This window comes from Salvelinus alpinus, chromosome 2, assembly GCF_045679555.1.
Source record: "Salvelinus alpinus chromosome 2, SLU_Salpinus.1, whole genome shotgun sequence".
NCBI classification, from domain to species: Eukaryota; Metazoa; Chordata; class Actinopteri; order Salmoniformes; family Salmonidae; genus Salvelinus; species Salvelinus alpinus.
In genome coordinates this window covers 46,330,620-46,350,692 of record NC_092087.1, presented here as the reverse complement: position 1 = coordinate 46,350,692, position 20,073 = coordinate 46,330,620, and the positions used below count along the sequence as shown (strand labels likewise).

Genomic DNA, 20,073 nt, shown 5'->3' with positions numbered 1-20,073 from the left:
ATACAATCCCATAGCCAAAACAGCTTAGTCTGAAAACTTTAGGATTTTTAATCTGAACCTCCAGGTTTAAACTCCCTGTTTGAAGACTGATTTAAGTCTGTCAATCACACAGCATCATTTGATTTAGGAATTTGCAGTGTGCCATGCTTTTGTGAGAGACGACTGTCATCTAAAGCATCATCGGATTGGTCGTTGTTTAGCAACATTTGAACTGTAAAGCCACATTGGTACTTGTGCTGATTCATTGACTTCGCTGTGTAAAGGCAGAGATTGCACACATTAAAATTCTGACCACGACGTGATTTGAACACGCAACCTTCTGATCTGGAGTCACACGCGCTACCGTTGCGCCACGAGGTCTTGGAAGAATCGCATCTATGGGGGGGATGCCTAGTTCAGATTTCGCGGACTGTATCATTTGGAATGACGGCCTGTGTCTCTGGGGAAATGTACGATCTGACGTGCATGGCACACTGCAAAGTCTTTCTATAATTGCAATTTCTGTCACATTCCATGACATGTTCACCTGTGGACAATTACAATCCCATAGCCAAAACAGTTTAGTCTGAAAACTTTAGGATTTTTAATCTGAACCTCCAGGTTTAAACTCCCTGTTTGAAGACTGATTTAAGTCTGTCAATCACACAGCATCATCTGATTTAGGAATTTGCAGTGTGCCATGCTTTTGTGAGAGACGACTATCATCTAAAGCATCATCGGATTGGTCGTTGTTTAGCAACATTTGAACTTTAAAGCCACATTGGTACTTGTGCTGATTCATTGACTTCGCTGTGTGAAGGCAGAGATTGCACACATAAAAATTCTGACCACGACGTGATTTTAACACGCAACCTTCTGATCTGGAGTCAGACGCGCTACCGTTGCGCCACGAAGTCTTGGAAGAATTGCATCTACGGGGGGATGCCTAGTTCAGATTTCGTTGACTGTATCATTTGGAATGAAGGCCTGTGTCTCTGGTGAAATGTACGATCTGACGTGCATCTGCCCGGCAGGTTAGGTGTATGAAAACAATTACATGCAGAGCCAGGATAGCTCAGTCGGTAGAGCATCAGACTTTTAATCTGAGGGTCCAGGGTTCAAGTCCCTGTTCGGGCGTTCTTTTAATGTTCACCTTCCATCAGAAGCAAGTCTTTCTATAATTGCAATTTCTGTCACTTTCCATGACATGTTCACCTGTGGACAATACAATCCCATAGCCAAAACAGCTTAGTCTGAAAACTTTAGGATTTTTAATCTGAACCTCCAGGTTTAAACTCCCTGTTTGAAGACTGATTTAAGTCTGTCAATCACACAGCATCATTTGATTTAGGAATTTGCAGTGTGCCATGCTTTTGTGAGAGACGACTGTAATCTAAAGCATCATCGGATTGGTCGTTGTTTAGCAACATTTGAACTGTAAAGCCACATTGGTACTTGTGCTGATTCATTGACTTCGCTGTGTAAAGGCAGAGATTGCACACATTAAAATTCTGACCACGACGTGATTTGAACACGCAACCTTCTGATCTGGAGTCAGACGCGCTACCGTTGCGCCACGAGGTCTTGGAAGAATCGCATCTATGGGGGGGATGCCTAGTTCAGATTTCGCGGACTGTATCATTTGGAATGACGGCCTGTGTCTCTGGGGAAATGTACGATCTGACGTGCATGGCACACTGCAAAGTCTTTCTATAATTACAATTTCTGTCACTTTCCATGACATGTTCACCTGTGGACAATACAATCCCATAGCCAAAACAGCTTAGTCTGAAAACTTTAGGATTTTTAATCTGAACCTCCAGGTTTAAACTCCCTGTTTGAAGACTGATTTAAGTCTGTCAATCACACAGCATCATTTGATTTAGGAATTTGCAGTGTGCCATGCTTTTGTGAGAGACGACTGTCATCTAAAGCATCATCGGATTGGTCGTTGTTTAGCAACATTTGAACTGTAAAGCCACATTGGTACTTGTGCTGATTCATTGACTTCGCTGTGTAAAGGCAGAGATTGCACACATTAAAATTCTGACCACGACGTGATTTGAACACGCAACCTTCTGATCTGGAGTCACACGCGCTACCGTTGCGCCACGAGGTCTTGGAAGAATCGCATCTATGGGGGGGATGCCTAGTTCAGATTTCGCGGACTGTATCATTTGGAATGACGGCCTGTGTCTCTGGTGAAATGTACGATCTGACGTGCATCTGCCCGGCAGGTTAGGTGTATGAAAACAATTACATGCAGAGCCAGGATAGCTCAGTCGGTAGAGCATCAGACTTTTAATCTGAGGGTCCAGGGTTCAAGTCCCTGTTCGGGCGTTCTTTTAATGTTCACCTTCCATCAGAAGCAAGTCTTTCTATAATTGCAATTTCTGTCACTTTCCATGACATGTTCACCTGTGGACAATACAATCCCATAGCCAAAACAGCTTAGTCTGAAAACTTTAGGATTTTTAATCTGAACCTCCAGGTTTAAACTCCCTGTTTGAAGACTGATTTAAGTCTGTCAATCACACAGCATCATTTGATTTAGGAATTTGCAGTGTGCCATGCTTTTGTGAGAGACGACTGTCATCTAAAGCATCATCGGATTGGTCGTTGTTTAGCAACATTTGAACTGTAAAGCCACATTGGTACTTGTGCTGATTCATTGACTTCGCTGTGTGAAGGCAGAGATTGCACACATCAAAATTCTGACCACGACGTGATTTGAACACGCAACCTTCTGATCTGGAGTCAGACGCGCTACCGTTGCGCCACGAGGTCTTGGAAGAATCGCCTCTATGGGGGGGATGCCTAGTTCAGATTTCGTTGACTGTATCATTTGGAATGAAGGCCTGTGTCTCTGGTGAAATGTACGATCTGACGTGCATCTGCCCGGCAGGTTAGGTGTATGAAAACAATTACATGCAGAGCCAGGATAGCTCAGTCGGTAGAGCATCAGACTTTTAATCTGAGGGTCCAGGGTTCAAGTCCCTGTTCGGGCGTTCTTTTAATGTTCACCTTCCATCAGAAGCAAGTCTTTCTATAATTGCAATTTCTGTCACTTTCCATGACATGTTCACCTGTGGACAATACAATCCCATAGCCAAAACAGCTTAGTCTGAAAACTTTAGGATTTTTAATCTGAACCTCCAGGTTTAAACTCCCTGTTTGAAGACTGATTTAAGTCTGTCAATCACACAGCATCATTTGATTTAGGAATTTGCAGTGTGCCATGCTTTTGTGAGAGACGACTGTCATCTAAAGCATCATCGGATTGGTCGTTGTTTAGCAACATTTGAACTGTAAAGCCACATTGGTACTTGTGCTGATTCATTGACTTCGCTGTGTAAAGGCAGAGATTGCACACTTAAAAATTCTGACCACGACGTGATTTGAACACGCAACCTTCTGATCTGGAGTCAGACGCGCTACCGTTGCGCCACGAGGTCTTGGAAGAAACGCCTCTATGGGGGGGATGCCTAGTTCAGGTTTCGCGGACTGTATCATTTGGAATGACGGCCTGTGTCTCTGGGGAAATGTACGATCTGACGTGCATGGCACACTGCAAAGTCTTTCTATAATTGCAATTTCTGTCACATTCCATGACATGTTCACCTGTGGACAATTACAATCCCATAGCCAAAACAGTTTAGTCTGAAAACTTTAGGATTTATAATCTGAACCTCCAGGTTTAAACTCCCTGTTTGAAGACTGATTTAAGTCTGTCAATCACACAGCATCATCTGATTTAGGAATTTGCAGTGTGCATTGCTTTTGTGAGAGACGACTATCATCTAAAGCATCATCGGATTGGTCGTTGTTTAGCAACATTTGAACTGTAAAGCCACATTGGTACTTGTGCTGATTCATTGACTTCGCTGTGTGAAGGCAGAGATTGCACACATCAAAATTCTGACCACGACGTGATTTGAACACGCAACCTTCTGATCTGGAGTCAGACGCGCTACCGTTGCGCCACGAAGTCTTGGAAGAATTGCATCTACTGGGGGATGCCTAGTTCAGATTTCGTTGACTGTATCATTTGGAATGAAGGCCTGTGTCTCTGGTGAAATGTACGATCTGACGTGCATCTGCCCGGCAGGTTAGGTGTATGAAAACAATTACATGCAGAGCCAGGATAGCTCAGTCGGTAGAGCATCAGACTTTTAATCTGAGGGTCCAGGGTTCAAGTCCCTGTTTGGGCGTTCTTTTAATGTTCACCTTCCATCAGAAGCAAGTCTTTCTATAATTGCAATTTCTGTCACTTTCCATGACATGTTCACCTGTGGACAATACAATCCCATAGCCAAAACAGCTTAGTCTGAAAACTTTAGGATTTTTAATCTGAACCTCCAGGTTTAAACTCCCTGTTTGAAGACTGATTTAAGTCTGTCAATCACACAGCATCATTTGATTTAGGAATTTGCAGTGTGCCATGCTTTTGTGAGAGACGACTGTCATCTAAAGCATCATCGGATTGGTCGTTGTTTAGCAACATTTGAACTGTAAAGCCACATTGGTACTTGTGCTGATTCATTGACTTCGCTGTGTGAAGGCAGAGATTGCACACATCAAAATTCTGACCACGACGTGATTTGAACACGCAACCTTCTGATCTGGAGTCAGACGCGCTACCGTTGCGCCACGAGGTCTTGGAAGAATTGCCTCTATGGGGGGGATGCCTAGTTCAGATTTCGTTGACTGTATCATTTGGAATGAAGGCCTGTGTCTCTGGTGAAATGTACGATCTGACGTGCATCTGCCCGGCAGGTTAGGTGTATGAAAACAATTACATGCAGAGCCAGGATAGCTCAGTCGGTAGAGCATCAGACTTTTAATCTGAGGGTCCAGGGTTCAAGTCCCTGTTCGGGCGTTCTTTTAATGTTCACCTTCCATCAGAAGCAAGTCTTTCTATAATTGCAATTTCTGTCACTTTCCATGACATGTTCACCTGTGGACAATACAATCCCATAGCCAAAACAGCTTAGTCTGAAAACTTTAGGATTTTTAATCTGAACCTCCAGGTTTAAACTCCCTGTTTGAAGACTGATTTAATTCTGTCAATCACACAGCATCATTTGATTTAGGAATTTGCAGTGTGCCATGCTTTTGTGAGAGACGACTGTCATCTAAAGCATCATCGGATTGGTTGTTGTTTAGCAACATTTGAACTGTAAAGCCACATTGGTACTTGTGCTGATTCATTGACTTCGCTGTGTGAAGGCAGAGATTGCACACATAAAAATTCTGACCACGACGTGATTTGAACACGCAACCTTCTGATCTGGAGTCAGACGCGCTACCGTTGCGCCACGAGGTCTTGGAAGAATCGCCTCTATGGGGGGGATGCCTAGTTCAGATTTCGCGGACTGTATCATTTGAAATGACGGCCTGTGTCTCTGGTGAAATGTACGATCTGACGTGCATCTGCCCGGCAGGTTAGGTGTATGAAAACAATTACATGCAGAGCCAGGATAGCTCAGTCGGTAGAGCATCAGACTTTTAATCTGAGGGTCCAGGGTTCAAGTCCCTGTTCGGGCGTTCTTTTAATGTTCACCTTCCATCAGAAGCAAGTCTTTCTATAATTGCAATTTCTGTCACTTTCCATGACATGTTCACCTGTGGACAATACAATCCCATAGCCAAAACAGTTTAGTCTGAAAACTTTAGGATTTTTAATCTGAACCTCCAGGTTTAAACTCCCTGTTTGAAGACTGATTTAAGTCTGTCAATCACACAGCATCATTTGATTTAGGAATTTGCAGTGTGCCATGCTTTTGTGAGAGACGACTGTCATCTAAAGCATCATCGGATTGGTCGTTGTTTAGCAACATTTGAACTGTAAAGCCACATTGGTACTTGTGCTGATTCATTGACTTCGCTGTGTAAAGGCAGAGATTGCACACATCAAAATTCTGACCACGACGTGATTTGAACACGCAACCTTCTGATCTGGAGTCAGACGCGCTACCGTTGCGCCACGAGGTCTTGGAAGAATTGCCTCTATGGGGGGGATGCCTAGTTCAGATTTCGTTGACTGTATCATTTGGAATGAAGGCCTGTGTCTCTGGTGAAATGTACGATCTGACGTGCATCTGCCCGGCAGGTTAGGTGTATGAAAACAATTACATGCAGAGCCAGGATAGCTCAGTCGGTAGAGCATCAGACTTTTAATCTGAGGGTCCAGGGTTCAAGTCCCTGTTCGGGCGTTCTTTTAATGTTCACCTTCCATCAGAAGCAAGTCTTTCTATAATTGCAATTTCTGTCACTTTCCATGACATGTTCACCTGTGGACAATACAATCCCATAGCCAAAACAGCTTAGTCTGAAAACTTTAGGATTTTTAATCTGAACCTCCAGGTTTAAACTCCCTGTTTGAAGACTGATTTAATTCTGTCAATCACACAGCATCATTTGATTTAGGAATTTGCAGTGTGCCATGCTTTTGTGAGAGACGACTGTCATCTAAAGCATCATCGGATTGGTTGTTGTTTAGCAACATTTGAACTGTAAAGCCACATTGGTACTTGTGCTGATTCATTGACTTCGCTGTGTGAAGGCAGAGATTGCACACATAAAAATTCTGACCACGACGTGATTTGAACACGCAACCTTCTGATCTGGAGTCAGACGCGCTACCGTTGCGCCACGAGGTCTTGGAAGAATCGCCTCTATGGGGGGGATGCCTAGTTCAGATTTCGCGGACTGTATCATTTGAAATGACGGCCTGTGTCTCTGGTGAAATGTACGATCTGACGTGCATCTGCCCGGCAGGTTAGGTGTATGAAAACAATTACATGCAGAGCCAGGATAGCTCAGTCGGTAGAGCATCAGACTTTTAATCTGAGGGTCCAGGGTTCAAGTCCCTGTTCGGGCGTTCTTTTAATGTTCACCTTCCATCAGAAGCAAGTCTTTCTATAATTGCAATTTCTGTCACTTTCCATGACATGTTCACCTGTGGACAATACAATCCCATAGCCAAAACAGTTTAGTCTGAAAACTTTAGGATTTTTAATCTGAACCTCCAGGTTTAAACTCCCTGTTTGAAGACTGATTTAAGTCTGTCAATCACACAGCATCATTTGATTTAGGAATTTGCAGTGTGCCATGCTTTTGTGAGAGACGACTGTCATCTAAAGCATCATCGGATTGGTCGTTGTTTAGCAACATTTGAACTGTAAAGCCACATTGGTACTTGTGCTGATTCATTGACTTCGCTGTGTAAAGGCAGAGATTGCACACATCAAAATTCTGACCACGACGTGATTTGAACACGCAACCTTCTGATCTGGAGTCAGACGCGCTACCGTTGCGCCACGAGGTGTTGGAAGAATCGCATCTATGGGGGGGATGCCTAGTTCATATTTCGCGGACTGTATCATTTGGAATGACGGCCTGTGTCTCTGGGGAAATGTACGATCTGACGTGCATGGCACACTGCAAAGTCTTTCTATAATTGCAATTTCTGTCACATTCCATGACATGTTCACCTGTGGACAATTACAATCCCATAGCCAAAACAGTTTAGTCTGAAAACTTTAGGATTTTTAATCTGAACCTCCAGGTTTAAACTCCCTGTTTGAAGACTGATTTAAGTCTGTCAATCACACAGCATCATCTGATTTAGGAATTTGCAGTGTGCCATGCTTTTGTGAGAGACGACTGTCATCTAAAGCATCATCGGATTGGTCGTTGTTTAGCAACATTTGAACTGTAAAGCCACATTGGTACTTGTGCTGATTCATTGACTTCGCTGTGTAAAGGCAGAGATTGCACACATCAAAATTCTGACCACGACGTGATTTGAACACGCAACCTTCAGATCTGGAGTCAGACGCTCTACCGTTGCACCACGAAGTCTTGGAAGAATTGCATCTACGGGGGGGATGCCTAGTTCAGATTTCGTTGACTGTATCATTTGGAATGAAGGCCTGTGTCTCTGGTGAAATGTACGATCTGACGTGCATCTGCCCGGCAGGTTAGGTGTATGAAAACAATTACATGCAGAGCCAGGATAGCTCAGTCGGTAGAGCATCAGACTTTTAATCTGAGGGTCCAGGGTTCAAGTCCCTGTTCGGGCGTTCTTTTAATGTTCACCTTCCATCAGAAGCAAGTCTTTCTATAATTGCAATTTCTGTCACTTTCCATGACATGTTCACCTGTGGACAATACAATCCCATAGCCAAAACAGCTTAGTCTGAAAACTTTTGGTTTTTTAATCTGAACCTCCAGGTTTAAACTCCCTGTTTGAAGACTGATTTAAGTCTGTCAATCACACAGCATCATTTGATTTAGGAATTTGCAGTGTGCCATGCTTTTGTGAGAGACGACTGTCATCTAAAGCATCATCGGATTGGTCGTTGTTTAGCAACATTTGAACTGTAAAGCCACATTGGTACTTGTGCTGATTCATTGACTTCGCTGTGTAAAGGCAGAGATTGCACACATCAAAATTCTGACCACGACGTGATTTGAACACGCAACCTTCTGATCTGGAGTCAGACGCGCTACCGTTGCGGCACGAGGTCTTGGAAGAATCGCATCTATGGGGGGGATGCCTAGTTCAGATTTCGCGGACTGTATCATTTGGAATGACGGCCTGTGTCTCTGGGGAAATGTACGATCTGACGTGCATGGCACACTGCAAAGTCTTTCTATAATTGCAATTTCTGTCACATTCCATGACATGTTCACCTGTGGACAATTACAATCCCATAGCCAAAACAGTTTAGTCTGAAAACTTTAGGATTTTTAATCTGAACCTCCAGGTTTAAACTCCCTGTTTGAAGACTGATTTAAGTCTGTCAATCACACAGCATCATCTGATTTAGGAATTTGCAGTGTGCCATGCTTTTGTGAGAGACGACTGTCATCTAAAGCATCATCGGATTGGTCGTTGTTTAGCAACATTTGAACTGTAAAGCCACATTGGTACTTGTGCTGATTCATTGACTTCGCTGTGTAAAGGCAGAGATTGCACACATAAAAATTCTGACCACGACGTGATTTGAACACGCAACCTTCTGATCTGGAGTCAGACACGCTACCGTTGCGCCACGAGGTCTTGGAAGAATTGCATCTACGGGGGGGATGCCTAGTTCAGATTTCGTTGACTGTATCATTTGGAATGAAGGCCTGTGTCTCTGGTGAAATGTACGATCTGACGTGCATCTGCCCGGCAGGTTAGGTGTATGAAAACAATTACATGCAGAGCCTGGATAGCTCAGTCGGTAGAGCATCAGACTTTTAATCTGAGGGTCCAAGGTTCAAGTCCCTGTTCGGGCGTTCTTTTAATGTTCACCTTCCATCAGAAGCAAGTCTTTCTATAATTGCAATTTTTGTCACTTTCCATGACATGTTCACCTGTGGACAATACAATCCCATAGCCAAAACAGCTTAGTCTGAAAACTTTAGGATTTTTAATCTGAACCTCCAGGTTTAAACTCCCTGTTTGAAGACTGATTTAAGTCTGTCAATCACACAGCATCATCTGATTTAGGAATTTGCAGTGTGCCATGCTTTTGTGAGAGACGACTGTCATCTAAAGCATCATCGGATTGGTCGTTGTTTAGCAACATTTGAACTGTAAAGCCACATTGGTACTTGTGCTGATTCATTGACTTCGCTGTGTAAAGGCAGAGATTGCACACATCAGAATTCTGACCACGACGTGATTTGAACACGCAACCTTCTGATCTGGAGTCAGACGCGCTACCGTTGCGCCACGAGGTCTTGGAAGAATTGCATCTACCGGGGGGATGCCTAGTTCAGATTTCGTTGACTGTATCATTTGGAATGAAGGCCTGTGTCTCTGGTGAAATGTACGATCTGACGTGCATCTGCCCGGCAGGTTAGGTGTATGAAAACAATTACATGCAGAGCCTGGATAGCTCAGTCGGTAGAGCATCAGACTTTTAATCTGAGGGTCCAGGGTTCAAGTCCCTGTTCGGGCGTTCTTTTAATGTTCACCTTCCATCAGAAGCAAGTCTTTCTATAATTGCAATTTCTGTCACTTTCCATGACATGTTCACCTGTGGACAATACAATCCCATAGCCAAAACAGCTTAGTCTGAAAACTTTAGGATTTTTAATCCGAACCTCCAGGTTTAAACTCCCTGTTTGAAGACTGATTTAAGTCTGTCAATCACACAGCATCATTTGATTTAGGAATTTGCAGTGTGCCATGCTTTTGTGAGAGACGACTGTCATCTAAAGCATCATCGGATTGGTCGTTGTTTAGCAACATTTGAACTGTAAAGCCACATTGGTACTTGTGCTGATTCATTGACTTCGCTGTGTAAAGGCAGAGATTGCACACATCAAAATTCTGACCACGATGCGATTTGAACACGCAACCTTCTGATCTGGAGTCAGACGCGCTACCGTTGCGCCACGAGGTCTTGGAAGAATCGCATCTACGGGGGGGATGCCTAGTTCAGATTTCGCGGACTGTATCATTTGGAATGACGGCCTGTGTCTCTGGGGAAATGTACGATCTGACGTGCATGGCACACTGCAAAGTCTTTCTATAATTGCAATTTCTGTCACATTCCATGACATGTTCACCTGTGGACAATTACAATCCCATAGCCAAAACAGTTTAGTCTGAAAACTTTAGGATTTTTAATCTGAACCTCCAGGTTTAAACTCCCTGTTTGAAGACTGATTTAAGTCTGTCAATCACACAGCATCATCTGATTTAGGAATTTGCAGTGTGCCATGCTTTTGTGAGAGACGACTGTCATCTAAAGCATCATCGGATTGGTCGTTGTTTAGCAACATTTGAACTGTAAAGCCACATTGGTACTTGTGCTGATTCATTGACTTCGCTGTGTAAAGGCAGAGATTGCACACATAAAAATTCTGACCACGACGTGATTTGAACACGCAACCTTCTGATCTGGAGTCAGACGCGCTACCGTTGCGCCACGAGGTCTTGGAATAATTGCATCTACGGGGGGGATGCCTAGTTCAGATTTCGTTGACTGTATCATTTGGAATGAAGGCCTGTGTCTCTGGTGAAATGTACGATCTGACGTGCATCTGCCCGGCAGGTTAGGTGTATGAAAACAATTACATGCAGAGCCTGGATAGCTCAGTCGGTAGAGCATCAGACTTTTAATCTGAGGGTCCAGGGTTCAAGTCCCTGTTCGGGCGTTCTTTTAATGTTCACCTTCCATCAGAAGCAAGTCTTTCTATAATTGCAATTTCTGTCACTTTCCATGACATGTTCATCTGTGGACAATACAATCCCATAGCCAAAACAGCTTAGTCTGAAAACTTTAGGATTTTTAATCTGAACCTCCAGGTTTAAACTCCCTGTTTGAAGACTGATTTAAGTCTGTCAATCACACAGCATCATCTGATTTAGGAATTTGCAGTGTGCCATGCTTTTGTGAGAGACGACTGTCATCTAAAGCATCATCGGATTGGTCGTTGTTTAGCAACATTTGAACTGTAAAGCCACATTGGTACTTGTGCTGATTCATTGACTTCGCTGTGTAAAGGCAGAGATTGCACACATAAAAATTCTGACCACAACGTGATTTGAACACGCAACCTTCTGATCTGGAGTCAGACGCGCTACCGTTGCGCCACGAGGTCTTGGAAGAATTGCATCTACGGGGGGGATGCCTAGTTCAGATTTCGTTGACTGTATCATTTGGAATGAAGGCCTGTGTCTCTGGTGAAATGTACGATCTGACGTGCATCTGCCCGGCAGGTTAGGTGTATGAAAACAATTACATGCAGATCCTGGATAGCTCAGTCGGTAGAGCATCAGACTTTTAATCTGAGGGTCCAGGGTTCAAGTCCCTGTTCGGGCGTTCTATTAATGTTCACCTTCCATCAGAAGCAAGTCTTTCTATAATTGCAATTTCTGTCACTTTCCATGACATGTTCACCTGTGGACAATACAATCCCATAGCCAAAACAGCTTAGTCTGAAAACTTTAGGATTTTTAATCCGAACCTCCAGGTTTAAACTCCCTGTTTGAAGACTGATTTAAGTCTGTCAATCACACAGCATCATTTGATTTAGGAATTTGCAGTGTGCCATGCTTTTGTGAGAGACGACTGTCATCTAAAGCATCATCGGATTGGTCGTTGTTTAGCAACATTTGAACTGTAAAGCCACATTGGTACTTGTGCTGATTCATTGACTTCGCTGTGTAAAGGCAGAGATTGCACACATCAAAATTCTGACCACGACGTGATTTGAACACGCAACCTTCTGATCTGGAGTCAGACGCGCTACCGTTGCGCCACGAGGTCTTGGAAGAATCGCATCTACGGGGGTGATGCCTAGTTCAGATTTCGCGGACTGTATCATTTGGAATGACGGCCTGTGTCTCTGGGGAAATGTACGATCTGACGTGCATGGCACACTGCAAAGTCTTTCTATAATTGCAATTTCTGTCACATTCCATGACATGTTCACCTGTGGACAATTACAATCCCATAGCCAAAACAGTTTAGTCTGAAAACTTTAGGATTTTTAATCTGAACCTCCAGGTTTAAACTCCCTGTTTGAAGACTGATTTAAGTCTGTCAATCACACAGCATCATCTGATTTAGGAATTTGCAGTGTGCCATGCTTTTGTGAGAGACGACTGTCATCTAAAGCATCATCGGATTGGTCGTTGTTTAGCAACATTTGAACTGTAAAGCCACATTGGTACTTGTGCTGATTCATTGACTTCGCTGTGTAAAGGCAGAGATTGCACACATAAAAATTCTTACCACGACGTGATTTGAACACGCAACCTTCTGATCTGGAGTCAGACGCACTACCGTTGCGCCACGAGGTCTTGGAAGAATTGCATCTACGGGGAGGATGCCTAGTTCAGATTTCGTTGACTGTATCATTTGGAATGAAGGCCTGTGTCTCTGGTGAAATGTACGATCTGACGTGCATCTGCCCGGCAGGTTAGGTGTATGAAAACAATTACATGCAGAGCCTGGATAGCTCAGTCGGTAGAGCATCAGACTTTTAATCTGAGGGTCCAGGGTTCAAGTCCCTGTTCGGGCGTTCTTTTAATGTTCACCTTCCATCAGAAGCAAGTCTTTCTATAATTGCAATTTCTGTCACTTTCCATGACATGTTCACCTGTGGACAATACAATCCCATAGCCAAAACAGCTTAGTCTGAAAACTTTAGGATTTTTAATCTGAACCTCCAGGTTTAAACTCCCTGTTTGAAGACTGATTTAAGTCTGTCAATCACACAGCATCATTTGATTTAGGAATTTGCAGTGTGCCATGCTTTTGTGAGAGACGACTGTCATCTAAAGCATCATCGGATTGGTCGTTGTTTAGCAACATTTGAACTGTAAAGCCACATTGGTACTTGTGCTGATTCATTGACTTCGCTGTGTAAAGGCAGAGATTGCACACATCAAAATTCTGACCACAACGTGATTTGAACACGCAACCTTCTGATCTGGAGTCAGACGCGCTACCGTTGAGCCACGAGGTCTTGGAAGAATTGCATCTACGGGGAGGATGCCTAGTTCAGATTTCGCGGACTGTATCATTTGGAATGACGGCCTGTGTCTCTGGGGAAATGTACGATCTGACGTGCATCTGCCCGGCAGGTTAGGTGTATGAAAACAATTACATGCAGAGCCTGGATAGCTCAGTCGGTAGAGCATCAGACTTTTAATCTGAGGGTCCAGGGTTCAAGTCCCTGTTCGGGTGTTCTTTTAATGTTCACCTTCCATCAGAAGCAAGTCTTTCTATAATTGCAATTTCTGTCACTTTCCATGACATGTTCACCTGTGGACAATACAATCCCATAGCCAAAACAGCTTAGTCTGAAAACTTTAGGATTTTTAATCTGAACCTCCAGGTTTAAACTCCCTGTTTGAAGACTGATTTAAGTCTGTCAATCACACAGCATCATTTGATTTAGGAATTTGCAGTGTGCCATGCTTTTGTGAGAGACGACTGTCATCTAAAGCATCATCGGATTGGTCGTTGTTTAGCAACATTTGAACTGTAAAGCCACATTGGTACTTGTGCTGATTCATTGACTTCGCTGTGTAAAGGCAGAGATTGCACACATCAAATTTCTGACCACGACGTGATTTGAACACGCAACCTTCTGATCTGGAGTCAGACGCGCTACCATTGCGCCACGAGGTCTTGGAAGAATCGCATCTATGGGGGGGTGCCTAGTTCAGATTTCGCGGACTGTATCATTTGGAATGACGGCCTGTGTCTCTGGGGAAATGTACGATCTGACGTGCATGGCACACTGCAAAGTCTTTCTATAATTGCAATTTCTGTCACATTCCATGACATGTTCACCTGTGGACAATTACAATCCCATAGCCAAAACAGTTTAGTCTGAAAACTTTAGGATTTTTAATCTGAACCTCCAGGTTTAAACTCCCTGTTTGAAGACTGATTTAAGTCTGTCAATCACACAGCATCATCTGATTTAGGAATTTGCAGTGTGCCATGCTTTTGTGAGAGACGACTGTCATCTAAAGCATCATCGGATTGGTCGTTGTTTAGCAACATTTGAACTGTAAAGCCACATTGGTACTTGTGCTGATTCATTGACTTCGCTGTGTAAAGGCAGAGATTGCACACATAAAAATTCTGACCACGACGTGATTTGAACACGCAACCTTCTGATCTGGAGTCAGACGCGCTACCGTTGCGCCACGAGGTCTTGGAAGAATTGCATCTACGGGGGGGATGCCTAGTTCAGATTTCGTTGACTGTATCATTTGGAATGAAGGCCTGTGTCTCTGGTGAAATGTACGATCTGACGTGCATCTGCCCGGCAGGTTAGGTGTATGAAAACAATTACATGCAGAGCCTGGATAGCTCAGTCGGTAGAGCATCAGACTTTTAATCTGAGGGTCCAGGGTTCAAGTCCCTGTTCGGGCGTTCATTTAATGTTCACCTTCCATCAGAAGCAAGTCTTTCTATAATTGCAATTTCTGTCACTTTCCATGACATGTTCACCTGTGGACAATACAATCCCATAGCCAAAACAGCTTAGTCTGAAAACTTTAGGATTTTTAATCTGAACCTCCAGGTTTAAACTCCCTGTTTGAAGACTGATTTAAGTCTGTCAATCACACAGCATCATTTGATTTAGGAATTTGCAGTGTGCCATGCTTTTGTGAGAGACGACTGTCATCTAAAGCATCATCGGATTGGTCGTTGTTTAGCAACATTTGAACTGTAAAGCCACATTGGTACTTGTGCTGATTCATTGACTTCGCTGTGTAAAGGCAGAGATTGCACACATCAGAATTCTGACCACGACGTGATTTGAACACGCAACCTTCTGATCTGGAGTCAGACGCGCTACCGTTGCACCACGAGGTCTTGGAAGAATCGCATCTATGGGGGGGATGCCTAGTTCAGATTTCGCGGACTGTATCATTTGGAATGACGGCCTGTGTCTCTGGGGAAATGTACGATCTGACGTGCATGGCACACTGCAAAGTCTTTCTATAATTGCAATTTCTGTCACATTCCATGACATGTTCACCTGTGGACAATTACAATCCCATAGCCAAAACAGTTTAGTCTGAAAACTTTAGGATTTTTAATCTGAACCTCCAGGTTTAAACTCCCTGTTTGAAGACTGATTTAAGTCTGTCAATCACACAGCATCATCTGATTTAGGAATTTGCAGTGTGCCATGCTTTTGTGAGAGACGACTGTCATCTAAAGCATCATCGGATTGGTCGTTGTTTAGCAACATTTGAACTGTAAAGCCACATTGGTACTTGTGCTGATTCATTGACTTCGCTGTGTAAAGGCAGAGATTGCACACATCAAAATTCTGACCACGACGTGATTTGAACACGCAACCTTCTGATCTGGAGTCAGACGCGCTACCGTTGCGCCACGAGGTCTTGGAAGAATTGCATCTACGGGGGGGATGCCTAGTTCAGATTTCGTTGACTGTATCATTTGGAATGAAGGCCTGTGTCTCTGGTGAAATGTACGATCTGACGTGCATCTGCCCGGCAGGTTAGGTGTATGAAAACAATTACATGCAGAGCCTGGATAGCTCAGTCGGTAGAGCATCAGACTTTTAATCTGAGGGTCCAGGGTTCAAGTCCCTGTTCAGGCGTTCTTTTAATGTTCACCTTCCATCAGAAGCAAGTCTTTCTATAATTGCAATTTCTGTCACTTTCCATGACATGTTCACCTGTGGACAATACAATCCCATAGCCAAAACAGCTTAGTCTGAAAACTTTAGGATTTTTAATCTGAACCTCCAGGTTTAAACTCCCTGTTTGAAGACTGATTTAAGTCTGTCAATCACACAGCATCATTTGATTTAGGAATTTGCAGTGTGCCATGCTTTTGTGAGAGACGACTGTCATCTAAAGCATCATCGGATTGGTCGTTGTTTAGCAACATTTGAACTGTAAAGCCACATTGGTACTTGTGCTGATTCATTGACTTCGCTGTGTAAAGGCAGAGATTGCACACATCAAAATTCTGACCACGACGTGATTTGAACACGCAACCTTCTGATCTGGAGTCAGACGCGCTACCGTTGCGCCACGAGGTCTTGGAAGAATTGCATCTACTGGGAGGATGCCTAGTTCAGATTTCGTTGACTGTATCATTTGGAATGAAGGCCTGTGTCTCTGGTGAAATGTACGATCTGACGTGCATCTGCCCGGCAGGTTAGGTGTATGAAAACAATTACATGCAGAGCCTGGATAGCTCAGTCGGTAGAGCATCAGACTTTTAATCTGAGGGTCCAGGGTTCAAGTCCCTGTTCGGGCGTTCATTTAATGTTCACCTTCCATCAGAAGCAAGTCTTTCTATAATTGCAATTTCTGTCACTTGCCATGACATGTTCACCTGTGGACAATACAATCCCATAGCCAAAACAGCTTAGTCTGAAAACTTTAGGATTTTTAATCTGAACCTCCAGGTTTAAACTCCCTGTTTGAAGACTGATTTAAGTCTGTCAATCACACAGCATCATTTGATTTAGGAATTTGCAGTGTGCCATGCTTTTGTGAGAGACGACTGTCATCTAAAGCATCATCGGATTGGTCGTTGTTTAGCAACATTTGAACTGTAAAGCCACATTGGTACTTGTGCTGATTCATTGACTTCGCTGTGTAAAGGCAGAGATTGCACACATCAAAATTCTGACCACGACGTGATTTGAACACGCAACCTTCTGATCTGGAGTCAGACGCGCTACCGTTGCGCCACGAGGGCTTGGAAGAATCGCATCTATGGGGGGGATGCCTAGTTCAGATTTCGCGGACTGTATCATTTGGAATGACGGCCTGTGTCTCTGGGGAAATGTACGATCTGACGTGCATGGCACACTGCAAAGTCTTTCTATAATTGCAATTTCTGTCACATTCCATGACATGTTCACCTGTGGACAATTACAATCCCATAGCCAAAACAGTTTAGTCTGAAAACTTTAGGATTTTTAATCTGAACCTCCAGGTTTAAACTCCCTGTTTGAAGACTGATTTAAGTCTGTCAATCACACAGCATCATCTGATTTAGGAATTTGCAGTGTGCCATGCTTTTGTGAGAGACGACTGTCATCTAAAGCATCATCGGATTGGTCGTTGTTTAGCAACATTTGAACTGTAAAGCCACATTGGTACTTGTGCTGATTCATTGACTTCGCTGTGTAAAGGCAGAGATTGCACACATCAAAATTCTGACCACGACGTGATTGGAACACGCAACCTTCTGATCTGGAGTCAGACGCGCTACCGTTGCGCCACGAGGTCTTGGAAGAATTGCATCTACGGGGGGGATGCCTAGTTCAGATTTCGTTGACTGTATCATTTGGAATGAAGGCCTGTGTCTCTGGTGAAATGTACGATCTGACGTGCATCTGCCCGGCAGGTTAGGTGTATGAAAACAATTACATGCAGAGCCTGGATAGCTCAGTCGGTAGAGCACCAGACTTTTAATCTGAGGGTCCAGGGTTCAAGTCCCTGTTCAGGCGTTCTTTTAATGTTCACCTTCCATCAGAAGCAAGTCTTTCTATAATTGCAATTTCTGTCACTTTCCATGACATGTTCACCTGTGGACAATACAATCCCATAGCCAAAACAGCTTAGTCTGAAAACTTTAGGATTTTTAATCTGAACCTCCAGGTTTAAACTCCCTGTTTGAAGACTGATTTAAGTCTGTCAATCACACAGCATCATTTGATTTAGGAATTTGCAGTGTGCCATGCTTTTGTGAGAGACGACTGTCATCTAAAGCATCATCGGATTGGTCGTTGTTTAGCAACATTTGAACTGTAAAGCCACATTGGTACTTGTGCTGATTCATTGACTTCGCTGTGTAAAGGCAGAGATTGCACACATCAAAATTCTGACCACGACGTGATTTGAACACGCAACCTTCTGATCTGGAGTCAGACGCGCTACCGTTGCGCCACGAGGTCTTGGAAGAATTGCATCTACTGGGAGGATGCCTAGTTCAGATTTCGTTGACTGTATCATTTGGAATGAAGGCCTGTGTCTCTGGTGAAATGTACGATCTGACGTGCATCTGCCCGGCAGGTTAGGTGTATGAAAACAATTACATGCAGAGCCTGGATAGCTCAGTCGGTAGAGCATCAGACTTTTAATCTGAGGGTCCAGGGTTCAAGTCCCTGTTCGGGCGTTCATTTAATGTTCACCTTCCATCAGAAGCAAGTCTTTCTATAATTGCAATTTCTGTCACTTGCCATGACATGTTCACCTGTGGACAATACAATCCCATAGCCAAAACAGCTTTGTCTGAAAACTTTAGGATTTTTAATCTGAACCTCCAGGTTTAAACTCCCTGTTTGAAGACTGATTTAAGTCTGTCAATCACACAGCATCATTTGATTTAGGAATTTGCAGTGTGCCATGCTTTTGTGAGAGACGACTGTCATCTAAAGCATCATCGGATTGGTCGTTGTTTAGCAACATTTGAACTGTAAAGCCACATTGGTACTTGTGCTGATTCATTGACTTCGCTGTGTAAAGGCAGAGATTGCACACATCAAAATTCTGACCACGACGTGATTTGAACACGCAACCTTCTGATCTGGAGTCAGACGCGCTACCGTTGCGCCACGAGGGCTTGGAAGAATCGCATCTATGGGGGGGATGCCTAGTTCAGATTTCGCGGACTGTATCATTTGGAATGACGGCCTGTGTCTCTGGGGAAATGTACGATCTGACGTGCATGGCACACTGCAAAGTCTTTCTATAATTGCAATTTCTGTCACATTCCATGACATGTTCACCTGTGGACAATTACAATCCCATAGCCAAAACAGTTTAGTCTGAAAACTTTAGGATTTTTAATCTGAACCTCCAGGTTTAAACTCCCTGTTTGAAGACTGATTTAAGTCTGTCAATCACACAGCATCATCTGATTTAGGAATTTGCAGTGTGCCATGCTTTTGTGAGAGACGACTGTCATCTAAAGCATCATCGGATTGGTCGTTGTTTAGCAACATTTGAACTGTAAAGCCACATTGGTACTTGTGCTGATTCATTGACTTCGCTGTGTAAAGGCAGAGATTGCACACATCAAAATTCTGACCACGACGTGATTTGAACACGCAACCTTCTGATCTGGAGTCAGACGCGCTACCGTTGCGCCACGAGGTCTTGGAAGAATTGCATCTACGGGGAGGATGCCTAGTTCAGATTTCGTTGACTGTATCATTTGGAATGAAGGCCTGTGTCTCTGGTGAAATGTACGATCTGACGTGCATCTGCCCGGCAGGTTAGGTGTATGAAAACAATTACATGCAGAGGCTGGATAGCTCAGTCGGTAGAGCATCAGACTTTTAATCTGAGGGTCCAGGGTTCAAGTCCCTGTTCGGGCGTTCTTTTAATGTTCACCTTCCATCAGAAGCAAGTCTTTCTATAATTGCAATTTCTGTCACTTGCCATGACATGTTCACCTGTGGACAATACAATCCCATAGCCAAAACAGCTTAGACTGAAAACTTTAGGATTTTTAATCTGAACCTCCAGGTTTAAACTCCCTGTTTGAAGACTGATTTAAGTCTGTCAATCACACAGCATCATTTGATTTAGGAATTTGCAGTGTGCCATGCTTTTGT

The 20,073-nt window shown here is 43.6% G+C and overlaps 24 non-coding genes across 24 annotated transcripts; 8 read left to right on the top strand and 16 right to left on the bottom strand.

Moving 5' to 3' along the window:
• Positions 1-1,491: 1,491 nt before the first annotated feature.
• trnaw-cca (transfer RNA tryptophan (anticodon CCA)) lies at positions 1,492-1,563 on the bottom strand. The gene has a single exon. It is a non-coding gene; the product is annotated as a tRNA-Trp (tRNA).
• A 1,131-nt stretch (positions 1,564-2,694) lies between these two features.
• On the bottom strand, positions 2,695-2,766 carry trnaw-cca (transfer RNA tryptophan (anticodon CCA)). Its single transcript has one exon. It is a non-coding gene; the product is annotated as a tRNA-Trp (tRNA).
• A 596-nt stretch (positions 2,767-3,362) lies between these two features.
• Positions 3,363-3,434, bottom strand: trnaw-cca (transfer RNA tryptophan (anticodon CCA)). Its single transcript has one exon. It is a non-coding gene; the product is annotated as a tRNA-Trp (tRNA).
• A 1,131-nt stretch (positions 3,435-4,565) lies between these two features.
• On the bottom strand, positions 4,566-4,637 carry trnaw-cca (transfer RNA tryptophan (anticodon CCA)). The gene has a single exon. It is a non-coding gene; the product is annotated as a tRNA-Trp (tRNA).
• A 596-nt stretch (positions 4,638-5,233) lies between these two features.
• trnaw-cca (transfer RNA tryptophan (anticodon CCA)) lies at positions 5,234-5,305 on the bottom strand. Its single transcript has one exon. It is a non-coding gene; the product is annotated as a tRNA-Trp (tRNA).
• Positions 5,306-5,901: 596 nt separating this feature from the next.
• trnaw-cca (transfer RNA tryptophan (anticodon CCA)) lies at positions 5,902-5,973 on the bottom strand. The gene has a single exon. It is a non-coding gene; the product is annotated as a tRNA-Trp (tRNA).
• Positions 5,974-6,569: 596 nt separating this feature from the next.
• trnaw-cca (transfer RNA tryptophan (anticodon CCA)) lies at positions 6,570-6,641 on the bottom strand. Its single transcript has one exon. It is a non-coding gene; the product is annotated as a tRNA-Trp (tRNA).
• A 3,004-nt stretch (positions 6,642-9,645) lies between these two features.
• trnaw-cca (transfer RNA tryptophan (anticodon CCA)) lies at positions 9,646-9,717 on the bottom strand. The gene has a single exon. It is a non-coding gene; the product is annotated as a tRNA-Trp (tRNA).
• Positions 9,718-9,865: 148 nt separating this feature from the next.
• Positions 9,866-9,938, top strand: trnak-uuu (transfer RNA lysine (anticodon UUU)). The gene has a single exon. It is a non-coding gene; the product is annotated as a tRNA-Lys (tRNA).
• Positions 9,939-10,849: 911 nt separating this feature from the next.
• On the bottom strand, positions 10,850-10,921 carry trnaw-cca (transfer RNA tryptophan (anticodon CCA)). Its single transcript has one exon. It is a non-coding gene; the product is annotated as a tRNA-Trp (tRNA).
• Positions 10,922-11,069: 148 nt separating this feature from the next.
• trnak-uuu (transfer RNA lysine (anticodon UUU)) lies at positions 11,070-11,142 on the top strand. Its single transcript has one exon. It is a non-coding gene; the product is annotated as a tRNA-Lys (tRNA).
• Positions 11,143-12,185: 1,043 nt separating this feature from the next.
• Positions 12,186-12,257, bottom strand: trnaw-cca (transfer RNA tryptophan (anticodon CCA)). Its single transcript has one exon. It is a non-coding gene; the product is annotated as a tRNA-Trp (tRNA).
• Positions 12,258-12,941: 684 nt separating this feature from the next.
• Positions 12,942-13,014, top strand: trnak-uuu (transfer RNA lysine (anticodon UUU)). The gene has a single exon. It is a non-coding gene; the product is annotated as a tRNA-Lys (tRNA).
• Positions 13,015-13,609: 595 nt separating this feature from the next.
• On the top strand, positions 13,610-13,682 carry trnak-uuu (transfer RNA lysine (anticodon UUU)). The gene has a single exon. It is a non-coding gene; the product is annotated as a tRNA-Lys (tRNA).
• A 375-nt stretch (positions 13,683-14,057) lies between these two features.
• On the bottom strand, positions 14,058-14,129 carry trnaw-cca (transfer RNA tryptophan (anticodon CCA)). Its single transcript has one exon. It is a non-coding gene; the product is annotated as a tRNA-Trp (tRNA).
• A 463-nt stretch (positions 14,130-14,592) lies between these two features.
• Positions 14,593-14,664, bottom strand: trnaw-cca (transfer RNA tryptophan (anticodon CCA)). The gene has a single exon. It is a non-coding gene; the product is annotated as a tRNA-Trp (tRNA).
• A 148-nt stretch (positions 14,665-14,812) lies between these two features.
• Positions 14,813-14,885, top strand: trnak-uuu (transfer RNA lysine (anticodon UUU)). Its single transcript has one exon. It is a non-coding gene; the product is annotated as a tRNA-Lys (tRNA).
• A 911-nt stretch (positions 14,886-15,796) lies between these two features.
• On the bottom strand, positions 15,797-15,868 carry trnaw-cca (transfer RNA tryptophan (anticodon CCA)). The gene has a single exon. It is a non-coding gene; the product is annotated as a tRNA-Trp (tRNA).
• A 148-nt stretch (positions 15,869-16,016) lies between these two features.
• Positions 16,017-16,089, top strand: trnak-uuu (transfer RNA lysine (anticodon UUU)). Its single transcript has one exon. It is a non-coding gene; the product is annotated as a tRNA-Lys (tRNA).
• Positions 16,090-16,464: 375 nt separating this feature from the next.
• trnaw-cca (transfer RNA tryptophan (anticodon CCA)) lies at positions 16,465-16,536 on the bottom strand. Its single transcript has one exon. It is a non-coding gene; the product is annotated as a tRNA-Trp (tRNA).
• Positions 16,537-16,684: 148 nt separating this feature from the next.
• On the top strand, positions 16,685-16,757 carry trnak-uuu (transfer RNA lysine (anticodon UUU)). Its single transcript has one exon. It is a non-coding gene; the product is annotated as a tRNA-Lys (tRNA).
• Positions 16,758-18,336: 1,579 nt separating this feature from the next.
• Positions 18,337-18,408, bottom strand: trnaw-cca (transfer RNA tryptophan (anticodon CCA)). The gene has a single exon. It is a non-coding gene; the product is annotated as a tRNA-Trp (tRNA).
• Positions 18,409-18,556: 148 nt separating this feature from the next.
• trnak-uuu (transfer RNA lysine (anticodon UUU)) lies at positions 18,557-18,629 on the top strand. Its single transcript has one exon. It is a non-coding gene; the product is annotated as a tRNA-Lys (tRNA).
• A 911-nt stretch (positions 18,630-19,540) lies between these two features.
• Positions 19,541-19,612, bottom strand: trnaw-cca (transfer RNA tryptophan (anticodon CCA)). Its single transcript has one exon. It is a non-coding gene; the product is annotated as a tRNA-Trp (tRNA).
• Positions 19,613-20,073: the final 461 nt, after the last annotated feature.